At 43.2% G+C, this 18,629-nt stretch overlaps 1 long non-coding RNA gene across 3 annotated transcripts in view; it reads right to left on the bottom strand.

Annotated features, from left to right (window-relative positions):
* Positions 1–343: 343 nt before the first annotated feature.
* LOC141951852 (uncharacterized) overlaps positions 344–18,629 on the bottom strand; it is a 32,523-nt gene continuing 14,237 nt past the window's right edge. Inside the window, exons 4-5 of one of the 3 annotated variants that reach the window (XR_012631463.1) lie at positions 14,572–14,732; positions 344–708 (exon numbers count right to left, since the gene is read on the bottom strand). This is a non-coding gene — a long non-coding RNA (uncharacterized LOC141951852). Of the gene's footprint in view, positions 709–2,017; positions 2,781–14,571; positions 14,733–18,629 lie in introns of those variants that run through there. The other 2 variants (XR_012631464.1, XR_012631465.1) reach the window with 2 other exon arrangements.

The raw sequence follows: 18,629 nt of genomic DNA, 5'->3' as shown, positions 1-18,629 counted from the left end.
TGACCTCCACGGAATTGGGTGTTGTACCCTTCTCATGAGGATACTTGCTTGTGTGCATTCAGTGCCCTGTCTCTGCCTCAGTTTCTCTGAAGCAATGGAATGAAATACATTAATCTCTCTAGTCCCCAGTTTTTATTTTTAATTATCTCCTTTGCATTGCACATAGAAGGCTTGAGAAGCTAAGCCATCAGGGGCCAAAATTTAATTTGGGTAGATCACGCACCTAAACAGACCTGATAAGCCAGTGTATTGGCAACACTACCAGCCTGGAGACAATGCTGCAGATGGCTGCGTGACCTCAGGTAGACCAGATTGTTATTAAACATGATCCCAGAGCAGCTAATGCTTTAGAAACTAGAAGTTTATTAGGCTCTATATTGACATTCCAATCTCCAGCAGTTCACAGAACAAGCACAAATTCATCTTCTGGCTGACTGGGCAACCCTCTGCTCCTCTCATGTTGACAGATCTCAGTTGAAGCACATTTTCAGTTTTCTTGGCAGATAAGTCAAGGATTTCTGCCATCTGAGCTGTCTCAGGCCAAATTAATTCACTGCCACATAGACACATGCCCAGCTTAGGACACTGGGCACATTGTCTCAGTGCCAGAAAGCACGTGCTAACTGATGGGTAAAAGAGGACATCTCAGAACCAAGGTGACCCTATTGCACACCTCCAAAGTCACAGTGTGGTTCCAGTCCTGTCCAGCTGTGGGGAATGAAAAATTAAAGAATTTTATTCAATTTTGGTTATGCACATACATATCTATGTAAATTTACACACAAGCAGACACATGCACATGTGCACACATACGGGGGCGGGGGGGGGTGTGTTTTTTGTGTGCGTACATCCATCCAAACCACGTAAGCAAAAGACAGAGCTCTACATGAAAGATGATTGGTTTATAAGGAAATACTTTACAGCACATACATTTGAAAGAAAAAAAATAATCGAAAGCATTCACCCAACGGATCCCACCTCCCCAAATGCCTTTCCCGTTACTCAAGAGACTCTTTTATACTATATTTGGAGTTTTTGATGATTTTTAATGATTTTCTGCATGACCGTGAAGACTGTGGATGGACTCTGCTCCTGTACCATGGGCCTTCATGAACCAAGACCTTTCAAATACCTCAGATGGCTACAGATAACAAAACCAATTACTTAGGGTACATGGCAATTCAGAGATTCTGAGGGGCCGAAGGAGTTTCTCTACTTTTAAACATGATAATCTTTTGCCAGAAGTAGCACCCTGTCCTTGTTGTAAAGCACAGTTTAACAAACTGTATCTCAAGAAACCTCTTAGTGCCACTTCACACCTTATTTTCATATAGTACAGGGTCACTGTATGAAGTCTCAGACTCCTTGGGTTTCTGCAATTCCTCAGTCGTAGGCAGAAAGGCAGATCTCACCAGAGGGAGCACACACAGGAGGTCCAGACAAGGATTTTCTCATCAAGGGAACTGCCTGCTGTGTTTCTGCATTGTTCACTGGAAATTTGTGATATTCTTCATAAATTAATGTCAAAGAAGATACAAGTCAGACGTCAACCACTTCTCATCCTAATGGAAAGAGCTCTAAAAAGCTGTGAATATTGGCTAATCACACAAGTGAAAAGGGCAGCAATTCAATTAGCCAACCCATTAATTATTAACACAGTATTTGTTTCTTCACTTTTCTGAGGAAATGCAGCAAAACACTAAGATAAAAATAATAGAATCATAGAATCATAGAACGGTTTGGGATGGAAGGAACCTTAAAGATCACCTAGTTGCAACCCCCCTGCCCTGGACAGGGACACTCAGATTGCCCAAAGCCCTGTCCAATCTGGCCTTGAACCCTTCCAGGGACGGGCCAGCCACAGCTTCTCTGGGCAACCTGTGCCAGGGCCTCCCCACCCTCACAGGGAAGAATTTCTGCCTTATGTCTAATCTAAATCTACCATCTTCCAGTTTAAAACAGTTACCCCTCATCCTATCCCTAATCCCCCTGATCAAGAGTCCCTCCTCACCTTTCCTGTAGCCCCTTTAAATACTGGGAGGCTGCTCTAAGGTCTCCCTGGAGCCTTCTCCTCTCCAGCTGAACCCCCCCAACTCTCTCAGCCTGTCCTCACAGGGGGGTGCTCCAGTCCCCTGATCATCTTCATGGCCTCTTCTGGACCCACTCAAGCAGGTCTGTGTCCTTCTTACGTTGGGGACCCCAGAGGTGGACACAGCACTGCAGGGGGGGGGTCTCATGAGAGCAGAGTAGAGGGGGAGAATCATCTCCCTCAACCTGGATACAGTTGGCTTTCTGGGCTGCACATTGCTGGCTCACAGTCAGTTTTCCATCCACTAATCCCCCCAAGTCCTTCTCCTTGGGGCTGCTCTCCATCCACTCCTCGCCCAGCCTGGATTTGTGCTTGGGATTGCCCCGACCCATGTGCAGGACCTTGCCCTTGTCCTTGTTGAACTCCATGAGGTTTGCACGTCCCACCTCTCCAGGCTGTCCAGGTCCCTCTGGATGGCACATCCCTTCCCTCCAGCGTGTCACCGCACCACACAGCTCGGTGTCATCAGAGAACTTGCTGAGGGTGCCTCGATCCCACTGTCCATGTCACCAACAAAGATGTTAAACAGCACCGGTCCCAACCCCGACTCCTGAGGAACGTCACTCATCGCTGCTCTCCACTTGGACATCGAGCTCTTGACCACAACCCTTTGGGTACAACCATCCGGCCAACTCCTTACCCACCAAGGGGTGCATTCAGCAATTGATCCATCCATCCATCAGTGGTCCACCTGCCCAATTTAGAGACAAGGATGTCATGCGGGACAATGTCAAATGCTTTGCACAAAATCAAAATGCATGATAAAGGCAATCCCCAAGAGTGTATTTATTGACACTTTTTAATTTGCATGGAGCCACCACCTATAAGAAATAAAGTCCTTGTTTGAATCTCATTTCAATAAAACCCACGCAATGTGCAGAGGGACACCCATCTTGCTGAATGCAGGTGTCTGGCAGCCACTGAAGCTGGTTCCACTTCTGAACACCTGCTGGTGATTGCAACAGCTTCATCTGCAGGATTCTTGGCTGGCTGTTTGACTGGGGTTTTATAACTTGTCATCCCTGTGAGATGAGGATGGTCCCATCCTGCTATCCCATCTGTCTGAGGCTCCAAGACTCGGTTGTCCATTCTTCTCCTTCTCACAGCACAAATTTGTGCAACTCTGTCAATTTGCATCTTTCTTGCATTCCCCATGTGAGTCCCATAGTAACAGTCACTGCACAAACTTCTGCTGAGAGGCAGGACCTGCTGAAAACACATTGCAAGCTAAAGGGAGGTGGTAGCTAGGAAGAGTCATTATCTTAATTTTGCGAGTGGACAACTGAGTTAGCGAAACAGGGTCTACAATACCACTCAAGTTTAAGAATTCAGCTTAATGCTAACCCATTCCTTGAATCCTAGCCCAGGGTCTTACCTGAAACTCATTTTCTGAGCTGTGGTTGTGAAGGGCTAACCGAAAAACTACCTTTTTGTTAACTAAATCACTGTGGATCCCATTCTGTTACCTTTCCCTACACGGGACAACATTTAGCTCTGCAATTCATCTCACTTAAACCCCGGGAAGTCTATGGAAAGAGCAAGTCACTAATCAACTTGAGAGCAGACAGAATCTGGCCTTTAGAAGGGGATGGAATGAAAATGGGAACGCAGAGGATCTCTAGGGAGTTTAAAGTGTCTGTCAAACACACACCAAAGCTCCAGTTAAGTGGGCTGTGGAAAGTTTAATCGAATGGCATTATCCCAAACTGAATTCATTTGCTAGTGTATAATGTTAATGAACCTCGACTGCTCTTGCTGAAAATAGAGTATGAATGTGCATTATTTTGAGTGCGTGCATTAGCCACCGCTAGTTCCTTAATTAGTTTTTCAAAGACTGTGTCTGAGTGGAAAGGTTATAGAATAATAAGTGATAATGGACTCTTATTTTATTTGGTGCTCTTTCCTAATTTACAGGACATTAGAAGAATGGTAAAGAGAAATAATTTCTTTTCATCAGAGGTATCCATGTTGCGGGCAAAATGAAGCATGTATGTTTTCCACAAATTATCTGAAACTCAGATCCAGACAAGTTTGGCTTTGATGGAACTCCTTTTTCAAGGGACAATTTGCCTGCCAAAAAGGAGTGTATTTTTCACACAGCTTTTGGAACCTGCCAGCTTTGCTGTAATCCACTTGACTGATGCTCCAGTTCTCTTTCAAGAGCAGATCTGCATCTAAACTGCTTCAGATGCAAGGACAAAGGAAACAGTGAAATTCCAAGAACTGAAAGCCATCAAGGCACTGGCAAATGCATTGACATCCATGAAAAGAAATGGATCTGGAGCTACAGGGCAGGCTTTCATGGAGAAAGAGGGCTGATTGATGGAAACACAAAAAAAAGGCCAGGGTCTTAGACAAAGACAGTGTCAGATTTCCTGTAGAAAATGGGAACAGTTCCTGAAAGAGGTTTTTTTACTAGCAAAGACCTTCGTATTTTTTAAACCGGATTATATAGCAGTGCTCACAAAAGCAGAGACAAGAGACTCCTGAAACAGGAGACCCAAAAATCTTACCATGGAGCAATCTCCTGACAAAGGGACTGAAAGACGGAACTCTTCTTTCCTGTCTCCTAATAGGGAACTCCATTATGCCCTTTATATCCACAGGCGAGGGAGAGATCACCCTTACCCTGACATGGGTGAGCAGTGAATTCCCCCCACCATCTTTCTCGTGCCCCTTGCTGAAGGCTCTGTGTTGCTTTAGGGTTTGCTAAGGAGGGAGCAAGGAGCACTGAGCAAGTGTTGTTTTCTTTACCCAAGAGCCATCCATGCTCCACAGCCAACATTTCAGGGTGGAAGCCAAGAGCGAAATCTGATTACAGGCTGTGATAGCATGGCCTGGAGTATGGGGACCGTATGTGCAATGGGACCCGTCCATGCGCAGAAGTAGAGCTGAACTGATCTCAGTCACTTTCAAAAATAGTTTCACTACACGAGTTCAGAATGCAGATGCCCATATACCATCTTTAATCTAGTTTGTAGTGATTTTTGCTCTCCCCAGAAGATTAGAAGCACAAACTACACCCACAGAAAGGTTTGTATGAATGTCCATGCATGCTCCACTTTCACCAAGGCATGTTTAAATCGCACAGTTAGTTAAATAAGCCCAGCTTCGTGCATCAGGCAAGCATTAATCAGATGGCAGGGCTCTGCTGAGATCTGACAGCAGGGCTGTTCTTCAGCCCATGCATGTGGCATGGAAGGATTTGCTTAAAACTCTGCCAAGAAATCATTCATTTCCTCTCTGAAGATCTCACAGAGGCAGGCTGGGGTTGTCTCCATTGGCTATTGATTCCCCTGATGGAAAAATTCAGATTAAAATTTTTGAAAATATTTTTTGATAGTTAAAAAAAACCCCAAACAATTCCCAGGCTGTGTCTCAGACTCAAGAGAAGTTGAATGGTACCATAGAAAATAACACAACGACCATCAGTTTCCGCTGACATGGCTTATGGCTTGATAATAAATGACTTAATAAAATAGTAGTAGCCATTTCTGTTTGTATGAGCCTCTTTTCTGCATGAGAGATCCTTGAGGACATTCTCATGCTAGAAATACATGAAATTCAGGCCCATTCCCTCTGGTATGTTATAGCTGTTCTGTTCACACCCATTTCCTTCACCCTCATATATAACCCCTTTTACCTTCATTCCTTTTGCTATCACTTCCTTATTATGGACTCTTGATGAAGTAAACTGTGTTTTGACTGAACATATACAAAAAATGTAAATTTTTATGTTTATTCCACATAATTGTGCCTCAACATAATTGTGCAAGGCTTGATTTTGCTTGTAAGGGATCCATTTGCAAGCAAAGACTCTCTGTGCCATAGCTATTTTCCTTTGCTTTACTGCTTAGAATAAAATGTAAACACCACAGTCCCTGCATGGTTGTGCATTTCATTGTATCTCATTTCCATACTTTTGGCTTGCTAGCAAGTTATACTCTGTGATTTGTATCAAAAGAAAAATATGAGACTAATCTGTCAGCCCTGTCATTGAAAAACTGACATATTATAATGTCTAGAGAATTGCCCCTAATCAAACAATTAGTTAAATTGCAGTGTATTTAATTATTGGTAAACTTACCAGATACTGTAGCACAGAGCAGTCAAAACCCCTTCAGAAATCTTTTTTCCTTGGAAAGCTCTTTTTTGTGGCAGGATAATATTTGCCATGTTCAAACTTCTCACCCTGGCTTAGTAGAGTCTTTAATGTAGACAAGGATTACTGCATTATTTGCAAACTTATTCTACGAGTGCTGATGCCATGATGAATAGAAGCAGTATTTTTCTGAAAGTCTGGGATATAAAATAAACCCTGAGGGAACTTAATATCATTCCAGGCTGTTCTGAAGATCATGAAGGGACAGTGAGGCTTATTTAGATGCTCTTTCATTTCACCCAGAAATTTAATTTTTCAGAACACTAGAACCAATCTCTAACAAACTGTTTATTTCTGCTCCTGTGAAGGACTCCTTTCCAAAGTACCTGCTTTTTCCACTAAAAATGTCCTGATCAGCTCCTGCTTGCAGTCATGTCCCAAACATATTTAAAGAAGGGAGGGGATGTACAGTATCGGCCACAAGAGAAAAAAACATCTGCAGCTGTATCTGTCAGCCAGATGCAGAGCACCCTGAAATGCCCCCACTATTCGAGAGTTTAAAGATGAATCATGGCCACCTGCAGCTGGCAAAGAGGGAGAGTGAAACTACCAGATTTAAGCATGAAGAGCCCTGCCTCAGGCTTGCATCCTTGCTCTCATGCTTAGAAGAGAAGCCTTTTTATCAGCTGCCAGAAGATGGGTTTATTACTCCAGAAAGAAGCTCATGAGCCTTTCACTCCTAATTCAGAACTTTAATAGAAGAGGGGAGAAGAAGGGTTGGAAATGGGAGATAAAAAGAAAATCCCTTCTTAAATTCAAGTGATTAATAGATAACACTTTATTGAGGATTTTCCTGCTTTCACCTGTCAAGTAAAATGCCAGCAGGTAGCATCAGACAGAAGATAGATTCTTTCTCCCAGTGTAAGGGCTGAGAACTGGGATACACAGATTTAGTACTTGTTCATTCCTGGCCACAGAACCCCCTGTGCTGCACTTTTTTTGTCTTCTTTTACCACACAATAGGGAATTGCTGGCACAGGAAAAGTGGAATTGCCCAAAACCCTCTTTGAGGGTGACCATGATGGGCCATCTCAGCCATCTCTGGTACCTGATGCATACTTGGTTCTGGGTTGCTGTCCCAGAGGCACAACAAGACTCAGCACCTAAAAGCTGAAGCCAGACACTGCAGTAGAGTAAATAAGATCTTGTTATCTTCAGATATCATCACTGGGTGTCTTCCTAGCCATGTATCAGTCAAACATAAGTAGGTCAAATGCAAGGTAAATGGTGAAATTTCATGTCTGACACATGTCTGAAGTAAAACTATAGGGTTTGATGTCCCTTCTGGCTTTAAGCTCAATAGGGTTGTACTGCAGTACTAAAGTAGTCCTTGGTCAGAGATTTTATATTATATCATGGAGTATCATGGTGGTGCCCAAAGGACATGGGGAATTTGTCTTGACAGAGGACTTCAGTCCCTCAGGCCTTTTAGTCCCTTCAGCAATATTTCCTTTCTGGAAAACAAATTTCATATTCTAAAAACTAACTGCTGTAGCTTTTTGGTGTGCAGTGCTGAGAAGGAAGGAAACATCTGGAAATAACATTTAACAAACTTAAGAATAAGACTGTTTTTTGGGGCTGTGTGTTCTCACTGGAACACCTCCAACTCCTTACTCAAGGCTCTCTGTCTCCTCAGGGGAAACATTATAGCAGTACTGATGTCCTGATGGATTAGACAATTTCTTAATAATTAATGACAGTTTCCCTGTGCAGCTTGGTCAGCATCCCTCTAAACAGTACAAAACAAATGAGGTAACAACAAAATAGTTCACGGGTAGGTAATGCAGGGCAAGAGCTCTGAGTCTTCTAGAATTTTGCCATGTACCTTCACATTCCTAGTGTGGGAAGCCTGTTTAGGGTTGCATTTTTTAAAAATAGGTCATTAAAGACCACCAGGAAAATGAGCTCAAAATTTTGCTCTCAATAATATCCCCTGAAGTACTGTAATTTATGTTCCTTGTGTGCAATATACTGTGACAACTCTGTAGAGACTCCATCACTGCAGTGTTCTACCCACTCAGCAGATGTGTAGATGGGGTAGGGCTGACTGCCTACGAGGGAAGAGCTAATCCTCTCCAGAGGACAAGGCAGAGGAGAAGTCTAACCTCAGTTAGCTTACGGATAAACCTCTCCATTTCTCTCAGCTGAGTATAAGGGGACTTAAGTTTCACCTTCTAACTGAAGAGCTGTTTGCAGATGCCCAAAGTGACTGTATCCCCAGTATCCGCAGCCTGTAAAAGGCAAAGCGCAGCCATCCTGCCCACGCCGTGCTCAGGCCACATCACCTGGGTTTCTGACCTCCTTCAGCAGCATCAGGGACTGACATGCAGATGAAGAGACATAATGTTGCCATCAGAGAGGCACTGCCTTATTAAATTATTAATGTGCTGCTGTTTTCCTGAATGTTACTGGGAAAATATTATTTGAAGAAATAATAAAGTTTATATATATATAAATATACACACACTTTATATACGTATAAGGATAAAGTATTAGGAAAAATGTTCAGAAGCATCAGGTGTTGGTTTCCATAGACTTCAGCTATACATTTTCACTCTTGCATTTAATTATTTGAAAATATTATTCCATTCTTTATCATGAAGAACACTAGCCATATGGGATAACCAAGCACTGAGAAGCGTGGATCTGTTACTGCAAAAGAAGAGCAAATTATAGATGAAATGGAAAATGGTTGAAATATAAAAATGGTGGTAATAATTTCTTCTATTGGACCTCACAGCCTCATTCTTTACTTGTACAAAAAATCAGTACTGTTTCAGCAGAAATCAAAAGTCTTCTAAACCTGGGAACAAATTTTGTGCTGAGTGAAAATTTTTACCCCTGAAAATTTCAGTTACCCCAGAGAAGCACGTGGCTGGAAACCAGTGCAGAATTGAGGCAGACCTCAAATCAGAGTGCATGTAAACTTCTTATGTTGTGATCAAGTCCAGCCCCAGTTCAGGATTAAGGTTATGAAATGCTAAAATTATGTAATCAGAAGTGACGGAAACAGATAATTTATCGAGTTGTTAAGGAAACGGGGCTGTTCCAGCTAAATCATATGTGCCTTTATTTTAAATATTCTCCAAAGAGAACTGAAGGATCTCTGAATAGGAGAGCAACAACCAAAAATTGAAGATGCTAATAAAAAATAATGGACTGAATCCTCAAGTATGACTTAGCAGAATGCTGCTCTGCACAGAGTAAAACACCAGCAAATGTGTCTCATCTCCTGTGTGTGAGAATATTCACCCAGAGCCAGGGCAGACTCCGTGACACCCAGCGACACCCAGTGCCAGAACATCTCTAAGGGCATGGGCAAAGCAACCTCTGGAAACATGTTCCAGCAGCATTAAGGCTGCCTACCCTTCTCCAGCCCTGGACCCTGTGCGGACAGCAGCTCAGCCAGACCGGCAGATCTCCCAAAGAGCTTTTAGCATCTTTTATTGCCCATATGGATTGCAATTCTAGCTAGAAACTTGCTCACCTCACCATCTTTCTGTCCATGAGTAACCCACTACTAGGTGCTGCTGGGTGACATACAGTCCCAGGTCCATGGGCTGTAGGAGGATGTCCTACAGACAATGCAAACCAAGCTCGTCATGGAAGGGAACAGGGGCCCTTCAGAGCTGTTATCACCCTGTGACTGCAAACCAGGGCTGGGGCTCTCAGTTCTCAGAGACAGGTCACATCGGTCTCATGACTCAGCCCCTTGCATCTTTTGCTGTGTGATCACTAGAGCAGAAGGTTTGGCGACCCTTTACCAGTATCTCAGTGGGTGGGGGATTTCCAACGAAGAGAGACATCTTTCTGCCTCTAAAAAGATTTCTCAGTTCCCTTGTATCACAGGTACCTACATTGCCATCTCATGAATAAGCAAATACGATCACTGATAAGAATTTTATGCTATTGTTCTAGCAAAAACTAGTGCCACCAAACTTCTGAAGGTGTTGGGATGTTGTAAGCTTGGTAGGAGTTTGATTAAACTGTCAGTGGAAGTGCTGAGCACTACCACCAAAAATCTCGCTGCAGCTGTAGCCCCAAGTAGCACTCAGTCACCTGCAGGTATTCTCGTTAATCAGAATCACAGGATTTCTCAATCAGAATCCCTTGTTCCCCAAGCAATATTCTGACTGACAGTCTTCAAACACAGGAGATGGAGAAGAGGCAGATCACTCTGCAGATGGATGGGTGGATGGATGGATGGGTGGATGGACGGATGGATGGATGGATGGATGGATGGATGGATGGATGGATGGATGGACGGATGGATGGATGGACCAACCACTGAGGGTAGGTCCCATTTGTGGCTGTGGCTGTAAATAGGTTTGATGTGGCTTTAAACCACTCAAGTACCATGAGCACTACAGAACTCAATGGGGGCTGGGAAACCCCCTGTGGAAATTAGGTACACATTGCAGCTGTCAAGTAAATTATATATTGGGCAATGCCTCCAATTACTCCTGATTTAGCTAGTTAAAAAGTAATCTGGGTCGAACTGTGTGACCTGACAATTTTTGTAGTCTAAATATAATTAGGCATAATTAGGAAAAGATGCCAGCTGGTAGATATGATTTAAACACAGGTATCAGTTAAACCCATTCTGTATAAGAGGGCAGTTCACATCAGTCAGCTCTCCAATCTCTCCTTCACAGTTGCTGTTTGCTCTCTGCTCCACATTCATTTCCGCAGTGCGCTGAAATTTCATACTCCAGTTCATCCAGTGTTTACCTTTCAAGTCTTGCCAGTTGTACTGTAGCTAACTAAATTCACGGGTTCTGGAGGCTGTGCTTACTGTATTCCTGTTCTGGAGATGAATCCTGGTTGGTAGGTGCTGTCTCAGCATAGAAAAGGAGATGAAGCACTAAACTAAACAGCATTGCCCCAACCTTTGCAATTCGCTGTAGCCTTCTTGTAATTGCCATGCACTGTCCTTGAAGAGTTGCCAGCACTGCTCTGTGAGTGGCTTTGCCCTGATTGATGGCTCCTGTGCTCTGCTCTCTGGGGCAGGAGATTCAGGGACATGTGCCCAGCACTAACTAAAGGAGTTAATTCACCTCATTTAACAGCCTTCCCCTTGGCTGACTCGGGAGCGGTGCCGAGAGGTTCGTAACATGGCTCTGCCCAGCCATCCCAAGCCTGAAAGATGCCAGTTCTGGGAAAAGGTTTGAAACCAGGGCCATGGATTATAGCTGGGGGACATTCCCAGGTTCCAGAGCCCTGCAGCAGATCCTGGAGGAGCAGGAAGAAAAGGGAAGTTTCTTTTGCTGTTCATCAGGCAGAATAATCACAGCCAGCAGGCTGCAGATGACAAAGATGTGCCGTGTTCAGTAGGACACCTGCTTCATAACGGAAGACTTTCACAGCAAGAAATATTGCACAGTGGATTTTATAGCAGTCTGTAAAGAAGCAGAAGGGCACTGTTTGCCTTCCAAGGTCAGCTGGGAAGCCTGTATTTGGACAAAAAGGTTGTCTAACTGTGCCCGCTTTCTGCTTCTAATGTCTCTGCCCTGAGGAACTCATCTGCAAAATCAAAGCACTGACTGGACAAGGCATGGGGTAACAGCTGAGGAGAAGAAAACTGGATGCTCCCAGGATATTCATAAGCACACTGTTCTGTGAGCAAAGAAGCCTGGTAGCCTACAAACTGGTGTTTCATGGCTGGATTCTCTAGTATTTATTCAGGCATATTTTTTTGTCTGAATTCTTCCCCAAAGATTGCAATATTCATAATGACTCTTTCTTGTGTGTCTTCTCTGGAATCTACTTAGAGCTGTGTAACCATTCCCTCAATAAGAACACTAACAAAGTCCATTCTTCTTGCCAGGCTACATTCTGCTAGGAGGTTTTTCAAACATTTACTTCTTCAGGAACTCTTCCTATGATACGAAATGAAACCCAAACTGACCGTTTGGAACACAAACTCAGAGTCTGTTTACACAAGAATGTCTATGGAAAATGAGTTAAAAGCTGAAAGATGTGAAATATCTCTGATCCACTGAAAGTCAGCCTTTCTTTCTTACTTTTTGGGACACCTAAGGATTTGAAGTCTAGTCGGGCAGCCGTGGTTTGCTGTAATACCTGGCTTTATCCACCCTTTCTCTTTCAGTAGTTATAGACTATAAGGACTTGGGAACAGAGTCTGTTTCTGTACGACACATCTACAAATGCCTGATGCAAAGGGATTCTTACTGGATTTTCTAGCTAGTATCACAGTCATATGAAGAAGAAAAACATCTGGACATTGAACAAAAATCCATGTCTTTCCAGTCACAGGACAAGGCAAAACATCATTTTGAGTGTAGCTGGGGCAAAACAGAATTAGTACTTATGACCTTTTTATTTTTTAAATTAATAAACACTTTCTTAGCTACTGTCCCCTCCCACCCCCCTTAAAAAATGAAGCAATGAAGCACTTAAAGATTTTGGAAAGTTTCTCTTTTTTTCTGGTTATTTGAGAATTGCCTGGTATTGCCTCAGGTTGACAATAATGAGAACAGAGCATTCTGCAAGTGAGCTCAGGAAACTTTCCCCAGGACATATCTCGATCCACCCTTTGCGGACCAGTGTTTTCAGCGTCCCTGTCTGTGGCTCTGCGTTAACAAGATTTATGTGGCTTTCACTTGTCTTGGACAGGGGAACCTCCTTTGATCATCCATCGCTGCTGGGTAACGTGACCAGCAGCAGTGTGTATCCTTGTGCTGTAAGAAATAATGTTCCTTCGAGTCCTTCAGGGTGTTAATTCACCAGATAAACTCAACGAATTCCCATAGGGACCCAAGGGTAGCCAACAGCAGCCTAGAGAAAGGGCTACAGTATGGAAAAGGACTTTTCTTGTGTTGAATCCATGGCTGTACTGTGTAGATAACATAAGTATTGCTTATTTAGCTGTCAAGAGTAATGAAGATTTTCTTTTCTGCAGGCCAATATCAGTAAGCGTTAGCACATCACTGCAGCAACTCTGGTTTGGGGTTTTTTCTGGTTTGGGGTTTTGTGGAGGTTTGTTGTTGGTTGGGTTTGTTAACAGAGTGGGGAGGTAGAATAAATACTGGCAGAAGCCAATATTGAATGGAGTTCAGGACAAGTAAAGGGAAGGATAAAGGAAAATCCATCCTGAGGACACTCCTGCTCCCATTTTCACTGCTCACAGAACAATTTTGGGCTCAGACACACATGGAGTAGACTTGCTAACTACCCATGCTGGTAATCAGTTTCCAGAAATCGTATAATAATATGAGTTAGCCTAGCCCCAGAAAAGGCAAGATAAATGTATTCAAATTTATCTACAAACTACTACGTGAGATCTGTATATCATTAATTCAGGAAGAAACTTAAGAACTGTTTTTATTTCAGCAGCGTTGCTCTTGACACACACCACTGAAAGCCATGTGTGGTGTTAAAACAGTCGAAGATATCTTTTTAAAGCTTCAGGAGGAATCCCTTGTGTTTTGTAACATAAAAATTACACCTTAAGTAAACTTCTGAAATCCCTGATGGAACCAAAAGACCTTATTCTCCTCTCATTTTTACTGGTAGACTTACTCACAGTTTATACTGATAAAGGAGAGGAGAACAAATAAACCCAGGTTGTGTACTAACACTTTCCAAAGACTCATTAAGCTAATTGTGGCTTGTTCACAGAGGCCTGATTCCAGTCTCACCTCCTTGCCTCTACACCAGCATAGCCAGGGTCAGCAGAGTTTTATACACCCAAAGCCAAAATTAAGATAAGCCCTAAGGAAAAGTACAGTATAACTGAAATGCAGCACAGCAGTAGTTTTAATACCACCACACTTCAGTTTGTTCCCCATGGATATGCAAGAACTGTAATCTATGCAAAGCACTCCGTGGGACCATATTTCCTCTGAAAATGCTTCTCAAAGGAAGCCAAATTACACTGCTTTATTCAACCCAAACTACTTAAATTTGCATGTGCAAAATGAGTACCAATTTCTTCATGATTTTTTGCTCCTCAAGGAGATATTTTTTTATGGTATGTCACTTTTCCATCACATGGGCATATTCCCCACCCAGAACTGTGACCGTTTAGTTACCACAACCTTGTGCACACAGGCCAGTTACGTAATGGAGAAACAGCAAATATCTTATCAATATTAAACCTGCAAACCTGGCATGCAAATATGAATGTCAGTCTGAAATTCAGGATCTGGGTACCAGTAATTTTAATGTAAATAAACAAAGGTGTCCTACTTCAGAGCACCAGCTCTTCCCTGATATAGATGGTTCTTCCAAGACTTTCTTTTTGCTCTAGGTTAGAGTTTAATCTTCATTACACAGGTGTGACTATGGGTCTACTTACAGCAGCTATCGCATTGATCCCAATAAGAAGATTTGGACCGTACTGATTTTCTGAATGTGTCATAGCGGATTTGTGACAGAGTTGAAAAGAAAATCCATGAGTCCTGATGCACTCCCTGCTGTTCTCCTCCTTACACAACACTTTGTTACATAAAACTTTTTCTGGAAAAAAAGAAGGGGGGAGAGATGAAAAAAAATAACATCTTTTTGGTTGTAAGCCAGTTTTCTGTATCAACATGGCAGTAGCGTGTGAAGTGAAGCAAGATTTCCTTATAGCACCATGTGACAAGGCTAATCAAAATAAACATCCAAAAAATAAAGAAATTAAGGATGAGGTAGCAGACTGTGGGGAGAGCAGATGGTTATTTAAAATAACAGCAAATTTTGCATGCTGACTGCAACTATAGCTCTTGTCACAAAACATAGTTGTTAATGGCAAAAGAGAAGGCAGAAACATCATCAGGGTATTTTGTGGGGTTGGTGAAAGCAGAAGGATGACAAATATATGGGAAAGAGGGTATTTTCAGCTCTCCACAAAAGCTGCCCCAAATATCAATGGCACTACAGCAGAGGTAGGGAAAACAGAAATGCAGTAGGTGGAAAGAACATCATATTGATCAAATTTGTCACACAATATGAAAGGTCTCACACAAGCCCAGGGATCAGACACTGGGCTAAAGGAGAATCTTTTGTCTCCCCAGGAAAAGAAAATCACAAAATCTGTAGTTTTTGGTAGTTTAAATCACAGAAAAGAAGGTCCAGACCCTGAGAAAGGACCCGAGAAACCAGGAACGCACTGACGGATTAGCTCAAGTTGTGATTCAGCTCCAGCCACTAGCACAGTCACCAAGCCCGTGCAGAAATCCATGAGGCGAGTCCAAAGTCATGGGTTTAGCCATGGGTTTTGCTAATCCTGTCATTTTACAGGCTCTTACTATGAGAAAAGGTTGTTGCCAAGGGTCAGCCCCCCATAGGGGGCTGTTCAGCCTCTACTGTACCACGTAGAGGTGTGCCAGGTTATTTTATCTTAACCTGAGCTCTCAAGGGATGGGGCAGCCACCACACTTGCCCTCCCAAGTGCTTCCATCCCCTCTCGTGACTGCTACTCCAGCTGGGCAAGCATCAGCCACGCAGCTCAGCGATACTCTGAGTTACTGCTGCTGCCGACTGCGCCGTGGTTTTGCCAGGATACGTAGCAAAGAGAGGGGCAGATTATTGCTAGGCTGCAAATCACATGAAATAACAAAATAAAGACCAAAGATGGGTCTGTTTACAGACAGACAGGGGCATGGGCCAGTTCACAAACAAACTTTGTAGCACCCGAATTTGTATCCAATAGTCAGATGGCTCATAGACTCTGATTAGGAGCAAAACACTCACTCAGAGGCTACCACTACATCAGAAGGGCTCCCAGTCATCTGAACATCCTCCATTCAGTTTGCAGATGCCATTCCCTGGGCTGACTCCCTGAAAATTATACTTGAAATGTGTCTGGTTAAAAAAAAAAAAAAAGGGAAAAAAGCAAACAATCTCCTCCTGACACGACTGTTGTGACAAATTGAACCGCAGGAACAAAAACTTCTCTCTGTACAAACTAACCACTTGACAACTGTGTGGGAAGGTGGGTGGGAGCAGGAGGGGAAGGTGGCTCAAAGCACCCAAAAAAATCCATCTTTCTGTACTCCGGCCTGCAGCAGCTGCTGTGGGAAGTGCTCTGGAATAGCAACCTCCCTCTGCACATCCCAGTGATGCTACAGCACCAATCCATCTGCTCTTGGAGACTTGATCTTCAAATGTTCTGCAGTAATTAGGAGCTCCAGGTCCAAATAACAAGGCAATGAGAGTTTATCTATATGGTTATCTATACGGTTCCCCCCAGACTGGGAAAGACAAGACACGTCACTGAAGACCATGCCCAGATTACCCCATCCTCCCTAGTCCCATGCTCCCTAAACCTAAACCTAAACCTTCCACACTGATCTTCGAATCTTTCCTAGTGAATTGTAAAATAACGTGTCTTCGTAGTTCTACAGAAGGGACTCTGGGAAGGAGGGGTGGCAGGTGTTTCAACCCACATCACCATAGCAAAATGGGCAGCTACCAATCTGAAAAAAAATCCTCAGATTTAAACTCATACTTGTTTCATGCTGACTGGCAGCACCACGCATACTGGCCATTTTCAAGGGCAGTATATCCACCAGCGTGTTCTCTTTTACAAATTCAAATTTAAATGTGTTGCTGAAATCGCAGGTGAAAACAGGGAGATGCAGCTTCTGAGAAAGAGAGGATGCTGCCAACCAGCTGCCAAGCAGCATCTTGGGTGTCTCTGATTCAACAGAGGGGACCTGGGAGTCTCTGCCTGCAATTTCTCTCTGCCCTGGTATGTGCTGTTTGCAATTTGCCCAGTGTTATCACTGCTAACTGTGAATTCATTGCTGGCCCTGTGGCAAGGAGTACCAGCAGATTGCTGTTGTACCACCACGCTGTCCCCTGGGACCATCCAAGTGGGCTCAACAGAGCAATGAGATCAACTCAACAGACATATGCTTTTATATGTTCACAGAAAATACCTGCTTCCTCCTAGGCCTCTAAATCTAAACCTCATTTTACCATGAATCCCCCTTTAAGGCCAAATAAGAAAAATAATAATCAGAAATTGCAGACAAATTGCTTCCTCTCTACAGTTAAAACTTTCAGAAGTGAGCTGTCAGCACATTGAAAGAATGGAAAGCAGCCGGCTCCGCTCTGCGCTATTAAGTGTTTTTAGCACACCAGACACTTTAGGATCTTGGCACAGTGAGCAATAAATGCAAAAGCAGCATCTTTTCTGTCTCCTGTAGAGGAGGGGGAAGTAAGAGGGACATAGTCTAAAGCCTCAAAAGCTGGAGATGACAGTGACATAGAGGATGCAGCTGTCGGTTTTTTCCAAGGATGACAGGTTTCCATGGAGTTCACACCACACATCATCTGCAGTTTTGTTGGTCCTGTGTGGTACCCACCCCAGTCTGGCCTTCTGGATGCAGGAAACCCTGCCAAGTGTGTGTACATGTTAAAGACATGGATACAGCAACACAGCCCTTTCCCTGACACCTGAGCACTGACTTTGTATCTCTCAGAAAGGTGGAAATTGCCAGGTTGGATCACCCCCAAGGTCTGTTTACTGCACTGGCCGCCTCTGACAGTGGCAGCACCAGATGTTTGAGAAGAAAGTGAAAAAAATCCCTTGACTACAGCAAGTTGGGCAATGCCCTCAGATCTGGGAGGCCTGGGCAATGCCCTCATCTGCCTTATCCGCCTTTTCCTATCCTTCCAGCTGGTTTTCTGCCCTGTCTAATATAAATGTTTGTGTTTTCCATGACTGTTAGAACTTTTCTAGGAGTTATTTCACTCCTTTAGCAAAAATATAGGGTTCCTGAGTTTTCCATTGAATGGCAGCTTCAGATCAGTTGCATCAGCTTCTCCTCACTCAGATACATCTCAGTTCTTGTCTCACACAACTTTCTACTTAAAAAAACATTTAGCAGCTCTCTCAGCAACAGAAAGGACAAGGACAAAGGTTTATTGCCTGCCCAGAAACACAGAAATTTTCATCTGTCTATCCTGATAAACTACTGAAGTTAAATAGCAAATGAAATTAAAGCATTTTTCTAATTTTCTTCCTCCTCGGTGATCATCCCTGCAAAAGTTAACTGTGTGGATGCTCACCGTATTTAAGATCATGGTCTTCTCAAAGGTGTTTTCTGAAGAGAAAGAAAAGTTTTGCTGAAAGTCTCAATTCCTGGTGATTGGACTTCATACAAGATCCTTCTGCAGTGTTATCTAGATAGATTATAACTCCAAATTCCCTCAGAAGTCATGCATCTTTGTACGGGCTTTGTACACTCTTTTCTTTAAGCTCTCTGATATTATGTAACCATTTTATGTCACCCCTCAGCAGCAGAGTATCTGAACACTTCCCACGTAAAAACTAAGAGTGAATGTAAACTTCGGTTCATTCTTTGCATTTCTTGCACATTGGGGTAAAACCTCAGCTTTGATGCCGGTTTTATTTTTTATTTT

Source organism: Strix uralensis, chromosome 18, assembly GCF_047716275.1.
Source record: "Strix uralensis isolate ZFMK-TIS-50842 chromosome 18, bStrUra1, whole genome shotgun sequence".
Taxonomy (NCBI): domain Eukaryota; kingdom Metazoa; phylum Chordata; class Aves; order Strigiformes; family Strigidae; genus Strix; species Strix uralensis.
This window is presented reverse-complemented; position numbering and strand designations above follow the sequence as displayed.